Source organism: Notamacropus eugenii, chromosome 4 (genome assembly GCF_028372415.1).
Source record: "Notamacropus eugenii isolate mMacEug1 chromosome 4, mMacEug1.pri_v2, whole genome shotgun sequence".
Taxonomy (NCBI): Eukaryota; Metazoa; Chordata; class Mammalia; order Diprotodontia; family Macropodidae; genus Notamacropus; species Notamacropus eugenii.
Genome location: NC_092875.1, coordinates 127,215,999 through 127,239,605, shown reverse-complemented (window position 1 = coordinate 127,239,605; position 23,607 = coordinate 127,215,999). Strand labels below are relative to the sequence as shown.

The following is a 23,607-nucleotide window of genomic DNA, read 5'->3' as shown; positions in this document are numbered from 1 at the left end:
ATTATTTACCTTTCACACACCCTAAACAAGAGAAATGCAGGAGATGTGAAAAAATGCAGATAGCAACAGCAACAGAGTGACAACAGAAAGACCAGTAAGAGATTTCATTCTAAACGTACACCACGATCCTGGGGTGAAGGTGGAAATCTGGTGGTGGTAACAGTGAAGGCAGACAGTACTATGGGATGGTACTAAGACTACAATGGATAGAACTTGGCAGCACCCTGACCACCAGACGAATGAGTCTTTTGTGCGACTGCATTAGAACATGGGAAGGTACAAGAAAGGAATAGAGAGGGGCAAGTGATGTACTAGGGTCACATCAAAGGCTAGCAACGAAGGGAAAGTGACCTCTGCAGTCTTAGAAAGAGAAACCCTACAGGAGAAAGAAAGGGAAAAGTTTGCAAAGGAGAGGGAAAGGAAGAAGGCCTTACTTTGGAGGTGGGAGTAAGTTCCATTGGTGAATATTCCTATGACTAATGACAGATGGGTGAAGGGAAAGGAGACCATACACTGGATTAAATCTGGGGGATTCAGTACTTGAAAAAATATACTGATCCTGAGGTAGGGGGAGTTGCAATCTCTGGGAATAACTGGTACCTGGAGGGATGGCAGAACATAGACACAGGGAAGAGATTTCCAGGCAAATGTAGAAAAAAAAAGGTCAACAAGAGAGGATATATATCAGTGGTGGGTTGCATAATCAGGGATGAGGTGGGTGAGGGCCCTACCCAGGGGCAGTCCTAAATGGTACAGTGGATAGAGTGTGTGGCCTGGAGACAGGAAAAACTAAATTCAAATCTTGCTTCAGACACTACCTGTGTGATCCTGGGGGCAAGCCCCTTAACCTCTGTTTACTTTATTTTCCTTATCTGTAAATTGGGGATAAAAATAGCATTTTCCTTCCAGGGTTGATGCAAGGCTCAAATGAGAGAAGTGTAAATGATGTATGTCATGAATATACAGAATGGAAAAATCTATATGAACTAACGCAGACTTAAGTAAGCAGAGCCAAGAAAACAATATAGATAGTACTTATAATAATTAAAAAAAAACCCCAATGCATCAAAAAATAAAATGTAGCAAAATTATAAAGATCAAGTAGGGCTAAAATGAAGATATATGAGAAGATATCCCCAACCTACCCCTTCATGGAGGATAGAGGTCTACAGGTGTTACACACTGTACATGTTTTTAGATTTTCTCAATTTATTGCTTAGCTGTGCTGACTGCCCCCATCCCCTCTTTTTCCTCTCCAAAAAATGTTATTTGTCATACAGGATGGCTCTTTGGGAGAGGGAAAGGGAAAGATACATGGGATACTCTAGTGATATAAGAAACAGAAAATACCAATGAAAATGTATCTTTTAAAATGCTGCTATGGCTCTGTGATTCTGGTTTGTCTTTGACTTCTTTGGGATCTACGCTATGTCCTTTGACATAGACAGTTTAGCTATCTTTCTTGCACAATTCCAACTTGATATTTGGAGTAGTTTTATGGCTCCACCAACAGTATATCAACATCCCTATGAAAGCTATGGATTTGAAAGACAATAGTAATTTAGTCAATACTATCATCCTCCTTCAACTGAACCACTGATAATATTTTTTTTTCTAAGGTTACTCATGTGAATTCCATATCCCTTCCTAGGCTCTACTAGATATAGTATTGAAAAATGAACTGGTCAAAGGGCAGTGGACAGAAGGGATACAGTGGTGCTGTGGATAGTGCTGGACTTATTTAGCACCAGGAGATCTGGGTTTGAATCCTAAGTCAGACACTTACTGGTTGTAGGTTGCTTACAATGGTGATGCCATTGAATCCTCTTCAAAGATGAAGGACAACAACCAACCAAGGGCAGCTAGGTGGCACAGTGGATAGAGTGGATAGACTCATCTTCCTGAGTTCAAATCTGACCTCAGATACCCAGAAACTAGCTGTGTAACCCTGGGCAAGTCACTTAATTCTGTTTGCCTCACTTTCCTGAGTTCCTCAGTTTGACCTGGAGAAGGAAATGGCAAACCACTCCAGTATCGTTGCCAAGAAAACCCCAAACAAGACCATGAAGAGTCTGACATAACTGAACAACAATCGACAAGCCGTATGACCTAGCTAAATTTCAGTTTCCTTGTAAGTGAAACAACCTCTACTTTACTGGGTCATTGTGAGCATCAGATGAGGTAATACATGTAAACTGCTTTGTAAACTTTAAAGTGCTATAGAAATGCTAGTTATCAGTATTATACTTCAGCACTACAAGGATGATGATTACCATGACTACTGAAAATAATCATTACGAGTCAAAGGAGAGGATGAGGTCTGAATAAACAAGAAATGCATGTACTTCATGTTCTAAATTTTCCTATGCTGTCTGAAAAACCATTTCCACCACTGGATGATCTCAATTTCCTTGGCCATTTTAATTTTATAAAGCATTCGTTCCCCTTTCTTTTCTGAGCTGTTAGCATGCATTGTTTCATAGTTGGACATTCCACTCCCACAGGTAGCTGCTGTGCATCAGGACAGACCTATGACCTCTATTATAGAGAGAGGCTGGTTAGTTCACTGGGCTAGAACATAGTGCTAATGAGATCAAGGTCATAGGTTTGATCCTTGTATGGGACAATTAACTTTATTACATTCCAGGGCCCTAAACTGTACCCCAAACACAGTGATTTCACAAACACATTTCCTTCCCACAAGTGTGATCAAGTGACTGATTACTGCGGCGATATCAATTAGCACAAGCTGATCAGTAGTATTGAGAAACACATCAATAAGCAGAGTAGATCAAGAATATCCTTCTATATGGGAAGACTCATCTTCATGAATTAAAATCCAGCCTCAGAACTTACTAGCTGTGTTACCCTGGGCAAGACACTTAATCGTGTTTGCCTCAGTTTCCTTATCTGTAAAATGAGGTTGGAGAAGGAAATGGCAAACCACTCCATTATCTTTGCCAAGAAAAATCTCAAATGGGGTCATGAAGAGTCAGACATGAATGAAAAATGACTGAATACCAAATGCAACTGTGTATTTGTGTACATTTAACAGATTCACATGACACTATTTCCAGCATCAATGTACATGCCACCTATGTCATACAGTGCTGTTCAAAATTTTTTGTTCAGGTTTCATGAACACAGAAATTCTTATTCTTCCCATTTTACAGTTGGAAATACTGAGGTGCAATGGAATTAATGATTTTTTAATAGCGTATGGATCTTCTTGATTCCCCAAAGGAGTTTCCTCAGCTATGAGTTCTCTAGCCCAATGTATAACAATTACAACCGACATTTACACAGCACTTAAAAGTTTGTAAAGGACTTTACAAATACTTTCTTGTTTATATATCACAACAACCCTGTATGGAGGGTACTTAAAATGATCATAAATGTGGTGAGCCTGTGCCCCATATGGAGCATGGGGTGTGGTGCTGTCCTGGTGTGTGGCTTGCAGGAAGGAGAGGTGGGGTACAGGGCTAAACTATATCTACCTGTTCCCTTAAATATTACTGGTCTAGGGGATGTAATTTTTAGATTCAAGCTAAACCCCTGACCACTACTTCTTAATGAAGAAAGAAGGATCTCTCTTCTTCATTTATAACTTTAAAAAAAAAATTTAAACTTTATTTTTTTAAAAAAATTTAACATTGATTGAAAAAATATTGAGTTTCAAATTCTCTCCCTCCCTCTCATTGAGAAAACAAGCAATATAATATCAATTATTGTGAAGCCATGCAAAACACATTTCCATATTAGCCATGTTGCAAAAAAAAAGCAAGAATAATAAACTAAGGAAAAAAGTATGCTTCAATCTGCAGTTACAATTCATTAGTTCTCTTACTGAATGTAGATATAATTTTTTTTAAATCATGAGTCTTTCATAATTGTCTTGGATTGTTGTTTTGATTACAGTAGCTAAGGTCTTTCACAGTTGATCATCCTAGCAATATTGTTACTGCGCACAGTGTTCTCTTGGTTCTGCTCCCTTCACTTTGTATTACTAATATAAATCTTCCCAGGTTTTTCTGGAACCATCCTGTTCATCATTTCTTATAGCACAATAATATTCTATCAAAACCATATACCAAAACTTGTTTTACTGTTCCTCAAATGATGGGCATACCCTCAATTTACAATTCTTTATCACTACAAAAAGAGCTGCTATAAATATTTTTGTATGCACAAATTCTTTTTTAAAAATCTCTTTGAGAAACACACCTATTTAATAACCCTTTGGGTATAATTCCGAATAGTTCTCCAGAATGGTTGGAGCAGTTCACAACTACACCAATAGTGCATTAGTGTACTCATTTTTCCACATCCCTTCTAGCATTTGTCATTTTTGAAAAGAGAATGTCGAACTTTATATCTTGATTCCTTTCCCACTAAAAAATAGTTGTACAATAAATACACATAGCAAGTAGTAAAGAAACCCATTTATCCATGTCAATAGCAAAACAGAAATGCAAGAAAGTATATATAGAAGAATATATATACCAGACAACATAGACTGAAGAAGCTCTCCCATTGGGAGTGCGTTAACTCAGTTCAATTGACCCAGAAAGTCCCAGATCTTCCCCAAAGGGGAAATTCTTCAAAGAATCTAATGTAGCAAACTAGGGGTAGGGACATGATGAAAACTGCCAGCTCCTCTCAGTCTTTTTCTCCCTTCAGCAACCTTAAGTATGTTTGGCATCATCCATCTTCTCTTTCAAGCCAGAAGAGTCCAAAGAGACTGAAAGAGACTCTTTTCTCTATCCATTTCACCAACTCTGCCCAGTCACTCATGCAGGCACAGGACATTGATATCTACCAATGAGGAGACAGTCCCTTACCACTCAGCTTTGAGGCTTGGGGTACATAATATTTTTATAGGTGAAGAAACAACTGGGGAAAGTTAAAGCAATTGCTTGTGACTGCATAACAAGCAAATGTCAAAGATGAATTTTGAAACCAAGGCTTCCTCATTTCAAGTCAAACCTAACATCCACTACACCAAGTATCAAACACCCAGACTCATGTACCCTACAACACAACTACTGTAACCCAAATCAGATTAACATGTATGTCGTAAGTACTTAACAAAATAAATGAAAGTAGAAGACAATATAGATAGTGTTGATAGATGAGATGGCTCAAAGGGATCCCCATTTCTATTTGAGTTTGACAGCACTACTGTATATTACATGCTCTACCTAATTCTTAAACTCTGGATATTGAATGGCATCTCCATTGTTTTCCTCCAGTTGTGGCCAGGTGCCCTACTTGTTTGGGCCCAGTAGTGACACATTCAGGGCTAAAGTAGCTGTGATCTGGATGGCCAAAAAAAAGGTGGAGAAAATGAGGTCAGTTCAAGAAAGATAAAGATGGACAGGAATCTGCTCAGTGGCAAGACAAATTTGTTGCTTTGAAAATAATTCCAGGAGACCAGAGCTTGGCTGTAATTCTAGGCTTGAGCATTAAAACAGATTTATGGAGTGTTCTCATTGGTGAATATATTAAAAAAAAAAGAACTTTCTCTTACATGTGAACTCAGAACCTGAATATTATTACAATATTGTCTTTGCCATTGATTGGAAACTACCAGAGAAACATGGTGGCAAAAGTAGGGAAGTTGAATCTGGTAAGACCCTGTATTTCTCCGGTGGGGACCATACAGATATAAACAGACAAAGTGGGGACGGGAGGAGGGAGACAGACAGAGACTCACAGGGACAGAAACAGACAAACATACAGAGACAGAGAGAGGGGTGGAGGAAGGAGATAAGGAGATAAGGAGGGGGGAGGAGACAGGGAAGGGAAGGAGAAGAGGGAGAAGGGAAGAGGGGGAGGGAGAGGGAATGGGGAAAAAGAGGGAGTCAAAAGAGAGAGGGAGAGAGAGAGATTTAATCTAGAAGTCTGGAGAAAAGGATACTTTGGGGAAATATCATAGCTCTCTTTAGGTATTAGAAGGAGTATCATATAGAACAGGGATCAGATTTGTTCTGCTTGGCTCTAGAGAGTGAAACAAGAAGCAATACTTGGAAGGTCCAGAGACATGAATTTAAGTTTGATATGAGGGGAAACCAATTCTACCAAGTAGATCTATCTAAATGTGGAATCAGTCACCTTGGGAGGCAGGGGCTTCTCTCTCTTTATAAGCTGGATGACCACTCGGCAGAGATGCTACAGAAAGAACTTTTTAGTCCTAGGTTGAAGGAGAGAGCATTTGAAGTTTCTTTCAACCCTCAGCTTCAGTGATCATAATCAGGGATATAAAGAGACAAGCATCTAGTTTCTCATTCAGACCAGTGTGGCAGAGGCCATGGGGGCTGAAGCTGTGACCCTCCCTTCTTCTTTTGAAATTATCCTTCCAGTGGGTATCTTTTCCATTTACTCTAGTAATCTCATTGCATCTCCTCAGCTTTCTACTACAGTCATCCTTACCCATCTCCATTTTCTGATAAGTAAAGGGAAAAGAAACACTGATGCCAGGAAAAGCCAATTAGGGATAGGCAACAGGGCTTTCGAATTTTATTCCGCTTTCTAAAAAATAATATTGATACATTTTCTTCTTATATTGCCTTCCTTTCCAAACACATTTCTTCCCTCCTTTACTATCCCAGACAGCCATCCTCTCAGAACAAGCAGGGCTGGGGTAAAGTGAGGCAACTAGACAGTGTAGTGAGTGGAGCATTGGACCTGAAGTCAGGAAGACCTGAGTTCAAATCTGTCCCCAGTCACTAGTTAGCTGTGGGTTAACTCTGAGTATGTCAATTAATTTGTCTGCCTCAGTTTCTTAATCTGTAAAATGGAGATAACAGCACCAACCTCTCAAAGTTTTTATGAAGATAAAAACGGGATAATGTTGTAAAGCATTTTGCAAACCTTAAACCTTTACATAAATGCTAAGTGTATTTATTATTAACAAAGAATAAAAGAGAGAAAAAAAGAAAAGTACTTCAGTAAAACTCACTAACACATCCACTAAGTCTGATTTTGTCATAACAATAATTACCATTTAGGTAGTACATTAAGATTTGCAAAGGTCTGACAAATATTTTCTCATTTTATCCTTACAACTAATCTGTGAGGTAGGTGCTATTATTATCTTCATTTTACAGATGAGGAAATTGAGGCAGGAAAGGGTTAAGTGACTTGTCCAAGGTCACACAGCTAGTAAGTGTCAAGTGTCTGAGACTGAACTTGAACTCAGGTCCTCCTGACTCTGGAGCTGGTGCTCTATTCACTGCACTACCTAGCTACCCCAGTCTAATATATTGTTAAAAAATTTAATAGTCTGCTAATTGCTTTCCCCAGTGTCTTCTTTCTCCAATTTATCCTTTAGACACAGCTGTCAAAAATAATATCCATAAGTGCAGGAAGGGTCTGACTGATCATTTCTTTCTCCTGAGTTCAGAAACCTTCTTGTACTGCCCTTTGCCTTTAGGATAAAATAAAAGCCTCTCAGCCTGGTGCTTAAGGCCCTTCACAGTCTGTCTCCTGCTTACCTTTCCAGTATTATTTCACCATATTCCACTTCAGGCTAGCTCTTTCCCTAAATCTGTCATGTAATCTCCAGCTTCTTTGCATTGAACACACCAATTCCCACATAGAGAATATATTCCTCCCTCATCTCCAGTCTCTCAAACTTATTTCTTCCTTCCCAGCTTTGCCACCTCTTCCATGAAGCCATCCCTCATTTCCCTGATCCCATGTGCTAGTGGTCTGAGGTCACACCCTCCTCAAATTACTTCCTATTTACTTATCTCTACCATCCTTTCCAGTGGAATAGAGACCATGGGAGCATGGAATCTGGGAGGCTGGAAATCAGGTCAATTTCACTTGTAATTCCTCTCTAGTAGACTGTCAGTTCCTTGAAGGCATGGCCAATTTTGTTGATCACATATTATCTTGTAAATAACAGGTACTTCATACATCTTTGTTGAAATGAATTATATAAACGTAACAGACAAATCAGAGAATTTTAGAAGGAGGAAACTATTCCCTCCACACCTTTCCTGTTAATCATTTTCTGCAGATGAGCTAAAGATTCATCTTGTTTAGGAATCGCTATCATGAAGTCTTGAATAGCTAAAGATACCAGCCCATCACCAAACACCAGACCTAGAAAGGACCTCAAGGTCACTCAGTCATCACTGCAGTTCCTGGCAAGGATGTCTGAGGAGCCTTCCAAAACGAATACATCTCTATTTTCTCTTACCTGCCAGCATTTCACTGGAGCCAAAACTTGGGTACTCGCTTGATCCTATTTAAAAATTATTAACCTTTTATTGGAGTACTTTTTTCAGTGTAGAGAAGAAAAGGGGTTAATGCAAATTATCCCATGGTTCCAGTCAGTTATTACTGCCTTGATAGGAAAAGATGCATTGTTTCGTTGCCAATCTTGGGGAAAAGACTTAGATAAGTTCACATTGTTGGCTGAAAATATTCAGGAACTGAGGATGTTAATAGAAGGAAATGGTAATAATGTAAATTTCCATTAGAAATATAAATTTAGAAAGAAATCGTATTACAGTGCCTTTCCAATGGACTGAAAGTGTGGTTCTTAACAACTTTTTGCCCTCTCTGGAAGGATTAAGCAGCTCTTAATCGGTAAATTAAAGGTTAAATACAATTTAAAATTCCATGTTCCTTGCTAAATGTACATTTACCAAGATACTTCCTGACTAAGAAATAACAAAATTCTGTTTTACAAAGGCTTTTTTATTGTTGATGTTTTTTCTTTAAGCCACTGGAAACATCCAACAATCTCTTCTCTTGAACCACTGAGCAGATTGTTTTTAAACAAAATCTGATACTAATATAATGCAGACTATATCTCAAGGATTTATGATACCATAAACAACCTTCAAGGTCTTTTCTGCTTTTGATGGGTAGACCAAGCATTGAAATAACTTTGATTTTATTTGTCGGCAACAGAGTGCATTGTTGTTTTTCTATTTCCTGTTAATCTAATGTCGCTAGGTGGGTAGCCCAGCAGGCATGAGGTATCTTGTTGTTTTATTAATTACAGAGAAGTACATTACATGGCTATTGGCAAACCTCCTCTCCCCAGTTATCCAACTCCTAAGCACATCAGCCAAACACAGATAGAGTTCATATGCTGACAAGATTAAAGGTTGGACAATGTGGTTACTGCACAAGATTTCAATTGAATCAATGACTCCTAAAACAGCCAATAAATCAGAAAAATTCCAAAGTGAAATCAGTATTTAAAAAAAATGTTTTCCACGTGCTTCTCCACCCTCGGGAGTTCTGTATTCCCTAAAATTTTATGTCTTGTGACTCCATTAGTAGATTTGCTTTAAAAATCAATTATCTCTGTGTATTTTCTTTATTTTCCAAAATGTAATCTCATCCATGAATAGTTACTAACTAGGTCACCCCACAATATAAAAGTGTTCTGCCTCTGTTCAAATTTTTTCTAGACTACACTTTCTGGATCCATTCTCTTACCTAATCACACTCTACCTTACATTATAATTATTTGCAAAAGCTCCTTTGTAGGCAGAGACTTGTGGGTATTTATAAAAAAAATCTCTGTATCCTTCGGCGTATTAGTTTCTTGATCCTTTATATAGTCATTTTGATTTATTTATTTTTGCCATTAATTAAAATAAAAACACCATTGGTTTTTTCAAGGGAATTAAAGAACATGAGGTTTATAGCTGACCAGAAGTTTCTAGGGAAACCCAAGTGCCCTAGAAGGTAGATTAGGCTTTATTATGGCAGGTAGACACTGAGAACTGAAGTAATATTCTCTGCTAAGAGCTTTGAGGTCAGTATGAGAGCTATTGTTGGACTAAGAAGGGTGTTCAGTCACAACTGGATTGTGAATTCCCTGAGGGCAAGGATTTTCTTCTTCCTTCCTTTGTATTTCCAAGCACCTAGCACATAATAAGCACTTTATAAATGTGTACTGACTGACTGACAATGGGCGTATGGAGAAAACTTCAGTCACTCAGAAGTGGTTTTTTTTTTTAGTGCCATTTGTATGGAGGGCACCTGCTTGTTTGTGGTCATAGGATAACATATAAGGAAAGAGAATATATGAGGCTTACTATTGATGAGATTACAGTTATCCCTTCCACAGTGTTAGGGATGTGGCATCTTTGTTCTCTGGAAAATGTGCATAATATTTTTAGGCTCACCCTTCATACAGAGAGGAAGTCCAAATTCTTATGGTATTAAAGATAAAATATATCGATATACAATACTATGCATATATTTTATGCATTTCTGAATTTCTGAACTTTTTCTGTGCCATCTGCTAGCTTTCATGTGTTGTCTGTGGCTTCTGCAAAACTCTTCCCAATTCTAATTTAATTTCTTATGCTGACCCATGATATATCAAAATCATGATGGGGAAAGTTGCAGTGGGGAAGGGATAGCTGTCTAATTTAATTGAAGAGTTAGACCATGTACATATGAAAATAACTTCAAACATTTATATTGCAACATGAACATAAATGAATCTAATGCAACCTGAGCATATGGCTCAGTGATTCCTAGTTTTTTTTCCTGACCTAATAAAGGGACTCTGATTCCTTGACATCTTTTAAAAGTAGGACATTGGAGAGAATGCATTATTGGAGAAGGAGGCGGATTGGTCAAGTGGGAAGAAAAGTGAGTGGATGAATAACACAAGAACCGCAGTGGTACCTAAGAAATATGAAAAAAAAAGAATAGTAAAATCTGTCACGTATTGGTTATCATCTTCTATGGAAGATTTATGGAAAATCCTTTCATAAAGGACAAGAAGGTATAGGCCAGATTCATGAATGGAGGGAATAAACACACCAGCAAAATCAAATATTCATCCAACTATTATCACTGTAAAGTTATTCCAATTATCTCAAAGGCTATAATACACTTGTTTGCAAAAATTTAAAACAAAATGAATTCTAATTAACTTTAATTAACCATAAATAAATAAACACCATATGTATTTCTGATGACTGGGAAGAAGTGGGTGTTAGTAAAGCAAATAAATAAAAGGTGTTACAATTCCAAAACAGTTTGGAATCATGATATTAGTAATATGGCTTAACCGGAATAATAAATGTTGTGTTTTTGAGGGGGGAGGATGGACTATTAAAAGAAGGTACTTAGAATGACTAAAAAAAGGGCAAATGGAAAACACGGTTACCTGTGTATATGTAATATATATATATGCATGAATATAAGATGCATTTGCATATGTAGGTATATATATGCATATGAATATATAAATACACCCACACAGGCACACACATATATGTATGTGTATATATGCATACATATACACATACATAGACATAACATGAACTGCAGGAGCTATACTAGCAGTTGAAGACATAGCTGTGATTTCAAATATTTCACTGATATAGGAAATTCTCATATGAAAAAACTCCTCAAATTTCAGGTGGACACCTTCTCTTGTAGTTTTAAAGAACTGTTCATAGGACTCAGTGGTTGCAAGACTTGTTCAGAATCACACAACAAGTTTGAATCAAGAGGAAGGACTTGAAAACAGGTTATCTGTGCTCCAAAGTTAGCTCTCTATCCATTATCCAATAGCTATCTCTCTTATAATAAAATAACCTTTCATGAAAATCATAGTATAAATATATATTAACCAGGATTGGTTAGAAATAAAAAAATTAGAATGAACTAGAATTGATTAAAAATAAGAGTTAGAAATAGGATTGATTAAAATTAACTAGAATTGATTATTAATAAAAATGGATTAAAATTTAAAGAAATTTAACAATTCAGATTGGTACCTTTTCTTCATTGTTATTAATTGCTATTTAACTAAATATCGGGTATAAGATATTAGTAGATGTATGAAAAAATGTTCTAATTTACCAATAATTGGAGAACTGCAAATTTTAAATAACTCTGAGGTACCTACCACCTCATACCCTTTGGATTGGCTAAGAGGACAAAAAAGGAAGTGGGCAAATTGCTGGAGAGGATGTGGGAAAACAGGAACCAATAATGTACTATTGGTGGGGTCTAACCATTCTCAAAAACATTTGGAACTATGGCCAAAAAGCTATTAAACGTTGTGTACTCTTTGACTCAACAATTTCTCTTTTCGGTTTTATACCCCAAAGATATCAAAGAAAGAGGAAAGGGATCTATAAGTACAAGACTATTAATAGCAGTTCTTTTTATAGTGGTAAAGAACTGGAAACTGAAGGCATGCCCATCTATTGGGAAATGGATGAACAAGTGATGATGAATATGATGGAATAATATTATCCTATTAGAACTTATGAAGAGGATGGTTTCAGAAAAGTTTGGGAAGGCTTACATGATGATGCAAAGTGAAATACGCAGAATGAGAAGAATAATATATACGATAACAATATTGTAAAGACAAACAACTTTGAAAGACTTAAGAAATGATCAATATGATGATCAATCACAATTACAGAGGAAACATATTATACACTCCCAGCTAAAGAGATGATTGACTCAAAGTACAGATTGAAGCATATTTCCTTTTCTTTTCCATCCTCCCTTTTTTCTTCCTTCCCTCCTTTCTTCTCCTTTTGGAACATGGGTAATGCAGGAATTTATTTTGCCCAACTATACTATATTGGTAATGGGTTTTGTTTTTCTTGACTTGTCAATGAAGGAGGAAGGGGAGAGAAAGAGAGAGAAAGAAAAAGAAAGAAAGAGAGAGAGAGAGAGAGAGAGAGAGAGAGAATTTACACCTGAAAAAAAAACTGAATAACCCCCCAAATCTTGTATTCTCACAGACCTACATAAAAAACTTCCTCTCTTCTCATAGTCAAAGATCTTCCAGGGTCAGCGTCACAGGAAATGGCAGTATTTTTGGATCAGGTATGATTTCCCCTTTAAAATATTTTTCAAATAAGGCTTCCATCTACTTGGAAATTTATCAGGGTAAAATTTGATCTGCAGAGCTTTGGAGATAAGTTCTAAAGCTCAATGGAGGGTCTTTGTTTAATATCTATATTATACAGGTAGGGCCATCTCCAGTCGTCCTGATTTATATCTTGCCACTTGACTCAGATGACTCCAGAGAAGAAAGTGAGGCTGGTGACTCACTCATAGTCCCCCCTCACTTAAATCTGATTCACTTGCAAGTTATGGTATTATTTTCTCAGATGTCATGGTCCTCTTTGAAAAGGAAAGACAGTCAACAACAACAACGACATTTCTAATTTATCCCGTATATGGTTTGTTTATACTTCAGCTGCTTGTATATTGTCTCCCCATTGGACTGTGATGTCCTTGAGAAAAGGGATTATCTTTGGCTTTTCTTTTTCTTCCTAAATGCCTGGCACGTTATAGGGGCTTTATAAATGTTTATTGACTTAATAACTGAGACACTACAGTTTTCTTCATTTTCAGATGGCATGAATTTTAGCCTCTTTACCATCCTGTCCATCCTATGTGGAGACTCTCCAGCTTATTAATATCTTTCTTAATGTACAACACCTGTCTTAGCTGACTCCCCCATCCCACACTGGCACTACCAGGTGTAGATGCTACTAACACTGGCTAAAGAACCCTTTCTGCTGTATTTTCCCTTAACAACCAGCCAGTAGACTTTCCCCTTTTTTTTTGTCATTCCCTCAAATTCACCTGTACCCTCTGTCTATGTGTTCCTTCTGATGTACTATTAGTGGTGGAGACATCTCTAGTCATGATCTATATCTTGCCCCCAGACCTAGATGGCTCCAGAGGCATAGCCTCACCTCACTTAAATCACTTGCAAGGCATAGTATCATCTTCCTGATGTCATGGTCCTCTTGGAGAATGAAAGACAACAATATTATATAAGTAGGGCACATTGAACAATTTAGTTTGGTTGAAGCAGAGGGAGAGCGCTCAGGGAGGAAATTAAAGAGATGTAAGCATTGATGGAGGTTCTGGAATGCTTAGATAATAAATACCATAGTATAGTAGAGAGGAAAAGAGCACTTGAGTTCCTGTCGAAGGACCTGGATTTGAATCTCAGCTGTGAAATTTGCTATTGGTATGATGTTGGGTAGGTCACTTAAATTCTTTCAGTTTGCTCATTTATGAAAAGTAATGAGGAAATGGACTTGCAGATTTTTTGTTCCATTTCAGCTCTAATCCTATCTTTCAGATTTAATACAACTGGCAACAAATCCAAATTGTTTTATGTAGGAACACTGGAAGGACAAACTATAGGCAGGATGATCAGATAAGATACTGCCCTAGTAATCCTGAGATGACTAAGGCAAGAACAAAAAATAATAACACCAAATCATGCATGTGTAGCTTTAAGGTCTGCAAAGTGCTTTTTCCATAGAAGCCTTGTAGCAAAAGGAAAATGAGGGTTTATGTAACAGGATTAAGGTTCTGGCTGTCAAGACTCGATCAATCAACAAGTACTTACTAAATGTCTATCATGTGCCAAGTCCTGTGCTAGGCTACAAAGACAAAAATGAACAAGTCTCTGCCCTCAAGAATATTACATTTGACTGAGGGAAAAGACATGTACAAACAGTAATAAGTATGAAATATACATCAGGTAAATACAAGGCAAGAGCAAAGTAATTTTTTTTGAGACAGGCTCATGGTTGGGGGAAGACTGGGAAAAGTGTCACGTAGGAGGCATGACTTTGAAGGAACATAGAGATTCTACAGGGCAGAGGTATGTTTTATTGATTGAGGTGAGAAGAAAATGTATTCTAGAAAAGGGTGTGTGTGACTTTTGCAAAGGCATGCAGGTAAGTGTCACATGTGATAGCAAGGAGGACACTTTGACTGGACTGTAGGGTCTATGAGGAAAAGTAATGTACAAGTCTGGAAAGATAGGGTGAAGGCAGCCTGTGAAGGATTTTAAATGCCAACTGTGAAAACCAAAAGGAAGGGATGCCTTGACAGATATGATGGGGTAAGAAATCAAACCAAAACACCAGCACCAAGGACTTGGTTGTGCATTACGGAGATAAAAAGCTAAAAGCATAAAATTCCTTTAAGATTGTGATCACATAAACTGGAATGGTAGTGCTACTAATAGGTTAAAAATGGGTATCTTCTGGTGTGAGGTGGATGGGGGTTGAAGAAATGAGGGTAAACCTAAGCTCATTTTCAGACAAGTTAAATATCAGAAATCAGCAGGACGTGCTGGAGATGAGCTATTCTAAAAAGTTTGCTTTCAACCCACCCTAAATGAGCTGGACTAATCAACAACATTGTATGTTCTGAGAGCTCATCATGGTGAGGAGGTAAACCATAATGCAAGTAAGAATTTCCATGCAACAGAGAAGAAAATTCATAAACACACACAATTACTACACTTTGAAGTGGCAATTCACTTAAAAGATCTCATAACTAAGGAAATGAAAATGATTGGTGAAACGGCACCACCAGCCTTCACTCCTTTTTGTTAAGTGGTTAAAAAAACTGGAGGCGTCTAAAATCATGGAAATTTACCTTGCTTTAGTCCATTTGGACTTTGAAAAGAAGGATAATTCTTTCCCTACATATAGAAACCCTTCTAAAATATGATAAATGCTTTCTTCCCAAGTAGAACTTTAAAAGGGAAAGTAAAAATAAGCTTCTTAACTTACTAAAACAGAGAAGACTGAACATCCAAATAGGATACTCATATTTAATGTTACTAAAAGAAGAGAAATAAACATGAGTAAGAATAGGGCAAATATCTCCTGGAGCTAAAATTTTACAGTTATCCCTTCCATATTGTGGGGGTTAAGGGTACAGTGTCTTCACAATCTGGAAAATCCACATAACACTTTTTGATCCTTTCCTCATACCAGAGAAGAAGTTTGAATTATTATGACATTAAAAGATAAAATATGTTGATATTGTACAATACTATACATATATTTTATACATTTCTAAGTTTTTAAACTTCTGCATCATCTGCAGGCCTTTGTCTGTTGTCTGTTGCTTCTGCAAAACTCCCCCCAAATTCCCATTTCATTTCTTATACCAACTTGTGATATATTGAAACTGCGATGGGGAAAGTCACAATATGAAAGGGTTAACTGTATATTCCCTCACTGGCAGAGATTTTCATCACAACAACTTCTCTCTAGAAAGGTGATCAAATCAATCAATGGATTTTTATTGCATGGTTATTATATGTACAGTTCTGTGCTAGGTGGGGATATTTAATGTTGAAAACAGGAGAGATAATGCTGAGATAAAATATTGTTTCTGTCCTCAAGGAGTCCGAACTAGAAGGGGGGGTGAGATATCAACTAATAAACAATATTATACGATGAAAGCATTAGAAAGTTAGAAATACAAAGTGGTATGTAAATTTTAGTTGAAAGGTCATTACTGCCAATTTAAGTATGCTGGTGAAATGCAAATGACTTTCCCAGAATCACAGAATCTCAGAGTTGGAAGGGACCTCAGAAGTGATCAAATTCAATACCTCAAGGAGAATATGTCGCTCTTCTATAACTTATTGGACAAGGAAGTCATTCTGTGCTCCTTGAAGACTTCCAGCGAAGAGTAGCCCATTCCTTCCCAGGGTGTCCCAGTTGACTTTGGGATAATTCTACTTGTTAGGTTGGTTTTTTTCCTGGCAACAAATTTAAATTTGCTTCTTTGTAACTTTCACCCAATGCTTCTATTTTTTTATTGTGATAAGTTATTGAGTATAATAAACATTACTGATTATAGTGTCTACAATAAAAAGGAGCTAGAACAAACTGGATGAAATCTTTTATAAGAATAATTAAAGGAGCCCTTCCTATAATATCAGCATTACTTTAGATTTAACATTTTCTTGTGCTTTCTTTCTTTAACTTAATTCAATAAACATTTATTATGTTCTTATAATTAAAGAACTTTGTTAGACCTAGGGGTATATTTAGGTGGATCCAGTAGTAAGAGAGATATGTAACACACATACAAGTGATATGAAAATAATAATATTGGTATAATGCTTTAAGCTTCGCAAAGTACTTTTTCATGGGAGCCTCACAACATCCCTATGAAGTAAGCATCATTATTATCCTCATTTTACTGGTCAAGAAACTGAGTCTAAGAGTAGTTAAGTAACTTGTTCACGGTCATGCAGAGAGTATGTATCTGAACTCAGATCTTACGGACTATAACCCAGTGTTCCATCTATTTTCTACATTTTTATAATGGAATTCTATATTGTACAATTACATAATCACTATGCTTGTGATTTCATTGGCAGAGGGAACTCCTGGATGAGAAAAAAAGATTATTGCCAATGAAAATTAGTACCTGTCTGTAATTGATAGGGACTTGCCTAGGATACTGAGAGATCAAGTGCCTTGCCCATAGTGACATCAGTAGGTGTCAGAAGAGGGATATGCATCCAGGACTTTCAGATTCGGAAGCTAGCTTTTCATCTGTTGTGTCCTGCTGCCTCTATAAGGCCACTGGAGAGTTACAGTCAGAATTCTGTGAGTGACTATTTCCAGCTTCAAGCAGCAGATGGTTCTAAGTTTGGGATGTTGTTTTTAATAGGTAGAGGGGAGAGCGAGATTACAAACCAGACTGGATAGCGCAGAAACATATGAGAATAAGCATTGAACTTGGAGACCTGACTGATGTGTTCTCACATTATGAATAGTACAGTGTAGCAGCATCACAGAAATGAGGGAAAACCTTCAAAGAAAATGAAATTATAATTTGATATCAGGAAAAGCCTACTGATAATAAACATCTTAAGCATCTTCCTCAGATGTGCCAGGAGATGATGTCCTCTCCTATCTCAGAGGCATTTCAAATAACAACTTCTGAGAGGAGATTCCTGTTCAAGCACAGGTTGGACTTGGTAGATTCCTTCCAATTTGGAGATTTTGCGAAACGTTCTGGAGACCAGGAACCACGTATAGTGTAGTATATAGTATACTGAGATACTCAATAAACAGTGATGCAGTTCCAATACTTGGAATTAGAAGATATGGTTTCAAGTCCCAGATCTAATACTTATTAACTATGTGGCATAGGACAAGTCTCTCAATTTCTCTGACCCTCAGCTTTTCATCTGTAAAAGAGAGTTAATAATACTTGTACCTTGTGAGGCTGCTGTGAGGATAAAATAAATCAAGGGACGTATGAATGAAAATGGTTATAAATGACTACTTCTTTCTCTAATGTTTGTTCTCCTGTTCTATTCAAGCACAACTTCACAGAGCTGGAAAAAGAATGAATTCCTCATAATTTTTACTTAAAGTACCATCAGAAAAGATGAATACAGACTATAACCAGGAATGGGGAACCTGTAGCCTCAAAGACTATAACTCTTCAAATCCAAATCAGTCAAAAAGAGCTGCACTTGAGGACCTAGAGGGACACATGTGGCCTTGAGGCTATAAGTTCCCCAGCCCTGGACTATAACCTCAAAACATGATAATTAGGATACGTAATAAAAATGGCAAGAACAAGAACCATATTTTCTAACTGGAAGCACACTCTGCTCCTCTGGCTCCTTCCCCTGATTGTCTGGTTCTTCCAGAACCTCATTTTAAGAAAAGCACCAAAGTCATCCATGTCTTCATTCCCCTCTGAGTTCCTTTCCTGACTCTGGATTTTCTCTACCATGGGTACTTTCTCCCCACCCAATATGTCACTTTTAAATATCCTTTTATGTTAAATATATTCAAATCTGAGGCCAGAAACCATCTTTTTCTCTGCTTGCATTTGTATTCTCAGTACTTAGCACAGTACCTGACATATAATATGCACTTAATAAATACCTGGTGAATGAATCATCACTATTATCATCAATAATGTCAATAATGGAGGAGGGGCATAAAGAATAAAGACTTGGCCTCCTTCTAGGAAGACTCCTCTCTGACCTGTACTGATCGTGGGACGGATGGTGAGACGGATGGTGAGGAATGACTTAACCTTTTAGTGCCCCAGGGAAATAAGGTCACATGTTGCAGAGCAGGTGCTGATTTGCCTTTGGAGAAGGGAATTCTCCAAACTGGCTCTCCTTCTACTAATGAAAGCATTCCTCTATCAAAACAAACCAAAACCAAACCAAAAACAACAACAACCCACCAACCAACGAGCACACTAAGCAAACAATAATAATAGCTCAGAAAAGCCAGATGCCATATTGGATAGAATGAGTTTGTCTTCTGGCACCTATTATCTTCAGAAGCATGGACAAGTACACTGTTTACTTGGTATACTAGGCAACTCTCTAAGACACTAAGTCTCTTGGAGGGTTCTCTTTCCACCATATTTCATCTACCACCATTCTCTGAGACTGCTTTTACTAGAGGCTTCTCTCTGACTGCCTGATAAATACAAATGTTATTCACGTTCAACGGCTACTGAAAACATTTCCTCAGTTGGCTTCCCCCAGCCATTTGGTATGCTTGCAGGTCACTTCCCTCCACTCTCAGTTTCTGTATACACAGGAAATGAAAATGTACTTTAATATTGCTTATATAAAACATAATTAGTAAAGTAAATTTGCTGGAAAAATATCATATTGCCCTGTTTAGTATGATTAGCTTTTTAATACACAGATACACCTCATTTTACGTAACAGATGTTTTCCTATAACCTTCTATGTAAATCAAAGTTTGGTAAACAGAACCATTTAAAATGCACTAGGGGAGCATTCTTTCTAAAGATACCCTGCAGTGAATCTTCTTTTTTTATTATTCATAAAGCAATGAACTTTTTGGTAATAGGACTCAACAACCCCTCATTTGGAAAATTTGGTTTTTAGATGTGTTGATTTTCCTTAAAGTAGCACACCCCTCAACATGTGTATTTAGGCTAGAAACAAAGCTCATGAAATCATCCTTATCCTTTGCCTCTTACTGAAGCAACTCTCTGGTTATTTAGGTGTACTGAATTTCTTTTCTTTGTTCCTAATACCTAGATCTACAACAAGGAATTATTGTGTCTGAGGCAGAATCAGGTGGGTAAAAAGGCAAGATGGTATCCCAGAGGACAGACTGATGTAAGTGCAGACATATTGTGAAACAAGTTAGTTCAGTCTCCTGGAGAGTCTGGCTAAACCAAAGTGATTGTGCCACTGACAGTGTGGGTTAGTTGAGGACTCCATAGTAAGGTCTTCAAGCATCTCATTCTACCTCATGGTAGAATGAGGCAGGCAGAAGCTTTGGGGTGGGGGGAACACTATTTCCTTATCAGAGGAAACTCCCTACCAACTCCCTAAAGAAGCTGGTACCCTGGACCAAAGTCCTAGATGTCCGGCACTAATTATGGCTCTGCATTATTTCCACTTCATCTGACTAAATGAGCAAAAGAATTTGTAGCAATTTTAAAAAGTGATTCCCATTTCCCCTGCCAAAAAAGGGGAAAAGTTCCCCTGAAAAGACCCCCAACTCCCCACAAAAGGACTAAGAAAGGAAAGGCAGAATACATTTTTTTAATGTCTATTTTAGATCCATGCATTAGGCTGATTCTGATCTTTCACCCCTGGTCATATATACTTTGGATTATTAAAGCATTGGACTTTCTTCAAATAATGAACAATTTGAGAGAAGACTTTCTTAGTCATTTCATGATTTTTTTTCTTGCTTCACAATGAGAACTTTTGAAGATGCTGAATACTCAACCTTTACTGCAGAGATAATTTCCATTTGAGGAAGTATCCAGGCGAGCCATTCCAAACTTTGAACAGACCCAGACGGATTCTTAATGTCTCTGTCCCAGAGACATTCTCATCCTGGCAATGCCTCCGCCTGAAAAGTCTTCTTCTCATAGTGGTGTTCATCCCCAGAACCTCCATCTGAGGAAGCTGCCACACCCCAGCCCGGCTCACTTCAAATCCAGCTCAGCTCATTAATCCCCACATGGCTTTACCACTTTGCCCTTTTTGCTCTTCCTTTTCCAGTTTTTCAGTTCCCTTTTATGTATTATCTTCTGTTATTTATATTTTTAGTGCTTAGCACAGTTCCTGGCACATATTAAGTACTTAATAAATGCTCTTCTCCCTCTCTTTCTCTCTCTCTCTCTCTCTCTCTCTCTCTCTCTCTCTCTCTCTCTCTTTCTCTCTCTCTCTCTCTCCCTCTCTCTTTCTCTCTCTCTCCCTCCCTCCCTCTTTCTCTCCTTTACTCTTCTCTCCCTTCCCCTTATTCTCCTCTCCCTCTCTCTTGTCTCTCCCTGAATTTTTTTGTTAAATAAGTATTTCCATTCCTTATTCACATAGCCTCATGGATTGTCAATCCAACTCTAAGATGAAAGTAAGCCCTTCTAGTGCATGAGTAATATTTCCTTTATTTGTTCATAATAAATTATATTTTAGGCTTGAAAGTCTGATTTATGACTGTCCATTCCCATCTCCGTTCAATGGGCAAACGGCACATGCTTCCCAGATTAGACTCTAAACAATTCACTGCATTTAATTATGAAGCTGTAAGTAACTGAGAGAAGTTGAGAGAGAAGATGAAAATCACATGCCTACAGAAAGAAATAATTTAGTATTATAGAAAACCATTGAAATTAGAGATGGAAAAGGCCTATTGGGTCATCTATCAAAGGAAGTGCATGTATCTGACGCAAAGATTTAATATGCCTGAGATGTAGGGTCAACCAAAGTGCCTACAATTTCTTCCTAGAATGGAGGAACTCAAAGAGAGTAGTTAGGGAGCAGGGCCTTTAATCAAAGCAAAGTCTTTATAGATCAAAATCTCAGAGAGAAATTTGTAAGATGTAGAGAAGCAGCGAATGGGGAAATCATACAGAAACATCTAGGAGAGGAAACTATTTGAAAGTTGGAGATAAAAATGCAAGTCATGTATAAGATCCATTCTGGGGAAGGAAAAAAAAACTGTGGAGAGCTTCGATTTTTATAAAGGTAATATCATACCAACAAAGCTAGATGAGTCAAAGGATGGAGAATGTGCATAAAAGCCCAACCTTTCATCTGTGGAATGTCACTTTACCCTGAGAAATCTTCTGTCCTGTTTTTCTTACAAAAAGCAATGCTAGAACACAGCATATTCTTGTGGAAGAAAAATTGAAAACCAGAACTGGAAGAACTTTGTATTTATAATGTCAATATAGATCAGATTCAACCTAATAACTTCAGAACTTTTTTTCACTTTACTGTAAGACAAAAATCATCTTAAGCAAACAGTGTAGTTTTCTGGGAAAATGGAAAAAAGGTAACACCAATGCCTTTGTGACACTGGTGACTTTTGAGGGAGAGAAGACAGTCAGAGGTCAATGAGTCAAAGTGAACATAGTGAACATTCTGTGAAATTTATCAAGAGTCAATACCCATGTGACCTGTGGTGTAAATCAGGTACAAAATTTATCTGGAGAGTGAATATCTCTCTAATGCAAACAGTAGAACTAATATCTGTTAATATATGGAATTCTATATCTTCCTTCATGCTCATCTATAAATGTCTTTAAAAAAAAATAAGGAAGCCTAAAATGATTCTAAGGATTTAACAGCAGCTGATCATTTCACACAAGTGGCTGTTTTAGCTGAGATAACCCGAAGGAACAGTGTTTGTGAGTATAAAGTAAGTCATAACTTGATTGGCCTCAGTTAATAAACAAAGCTTGACTTGCTGTGTGATGCTTCACAATAAATTACTTTTCAAGTTGAGAAATGGGGCCTTACAAAACTGTAATCTGTACTTATATGAAGATAATGATATATCAATAAAAAAAGCTTAAAAGATTAATATCCAACAGCAGAAAGTAAAAAGATTTGAAGTCAGGGGGTCCTAGGTTCAAATCATAACTTTGATATTTAGTATCTATATGACCTTGGGCAAATCACTTCAGTTCTCTGGACCTCAGTTTACTGATTTGTAAAATGAGGTGTAGACTCAATAATCTTGTTCAAGTTCTAGAGCTAATGATTTCAATACCTATCATTTGGGGCAGATAGAGATTTCATTGATTTTTAAAAGCATAAACTACTAGGATAAAACTGAAAGAAGAGATCTCAGAAGATACAGATTCAACTGCACCAACCTAGCTTTAAGATAGTCCTCAGATCTCTGAGAAACAGCTGTCAGCTTATAGAAAGCTGTACTTGGAAGGATCACTATGAAAATTCTTCCCTGAAATGAGGGTATCATGTCATTAAGGCTGGGTTGTCTTTATAATGTGAAAATACACATGCTTTATATCTGCCTTGTCCATTCCCACCAAACAGGGATATGGAAACCGCCATCCTGGGCTGGACCCTTGGCCCATCCATCCCAGGGTTCTATTGTCAAAACCCAAAGGAAACATGCTGCAAGAAACTCTATTCACAAAATTTTGTAGTGAAAGGGATCCCAGTGGCTAGGTGAAACCCATACCTAAAAAAGAATCTCCATTATAACAAACTTAATAAGTTGTCAACCCAGCTTTGCTTGAAGACTTTCAAAGAAGGGAAAGGGGACTCACTACTTCCTGAGGCAACTTATTTTATTCCTGAATGGTTCTAATTTTTTAAGGAAGTTTTCTTGAAATCAAATTTATTTCTATGTCTTTGATTTTAATCCCTGATGTTATTCTTGGTATCACCTACTCTAAGATACCATATATGGTTATATTTTTCAAAAATATGCCCAAATTATTTGGGAATATGCTTTTATTTTCTGTCATATCTTATAATATTTTATTAAAAAGGCCCATCCAGTATGTGAC

At 37.3% G+C, this 23,607-nt stretch overlaps 1 protein-coding gene across 13 annotated transcripts in view; it reads right to left on the bottom strand.

The window, feature by feature from the left end:
- Positions 1-23,607, bottom strand: part of SAMD12 (sterile alpha motif domain containing 12) — a 513,637-nt gene that overhangs the window by 195,497 nt on the left and 294,533 nt on the right. The window lies entirely within an intron of this gene.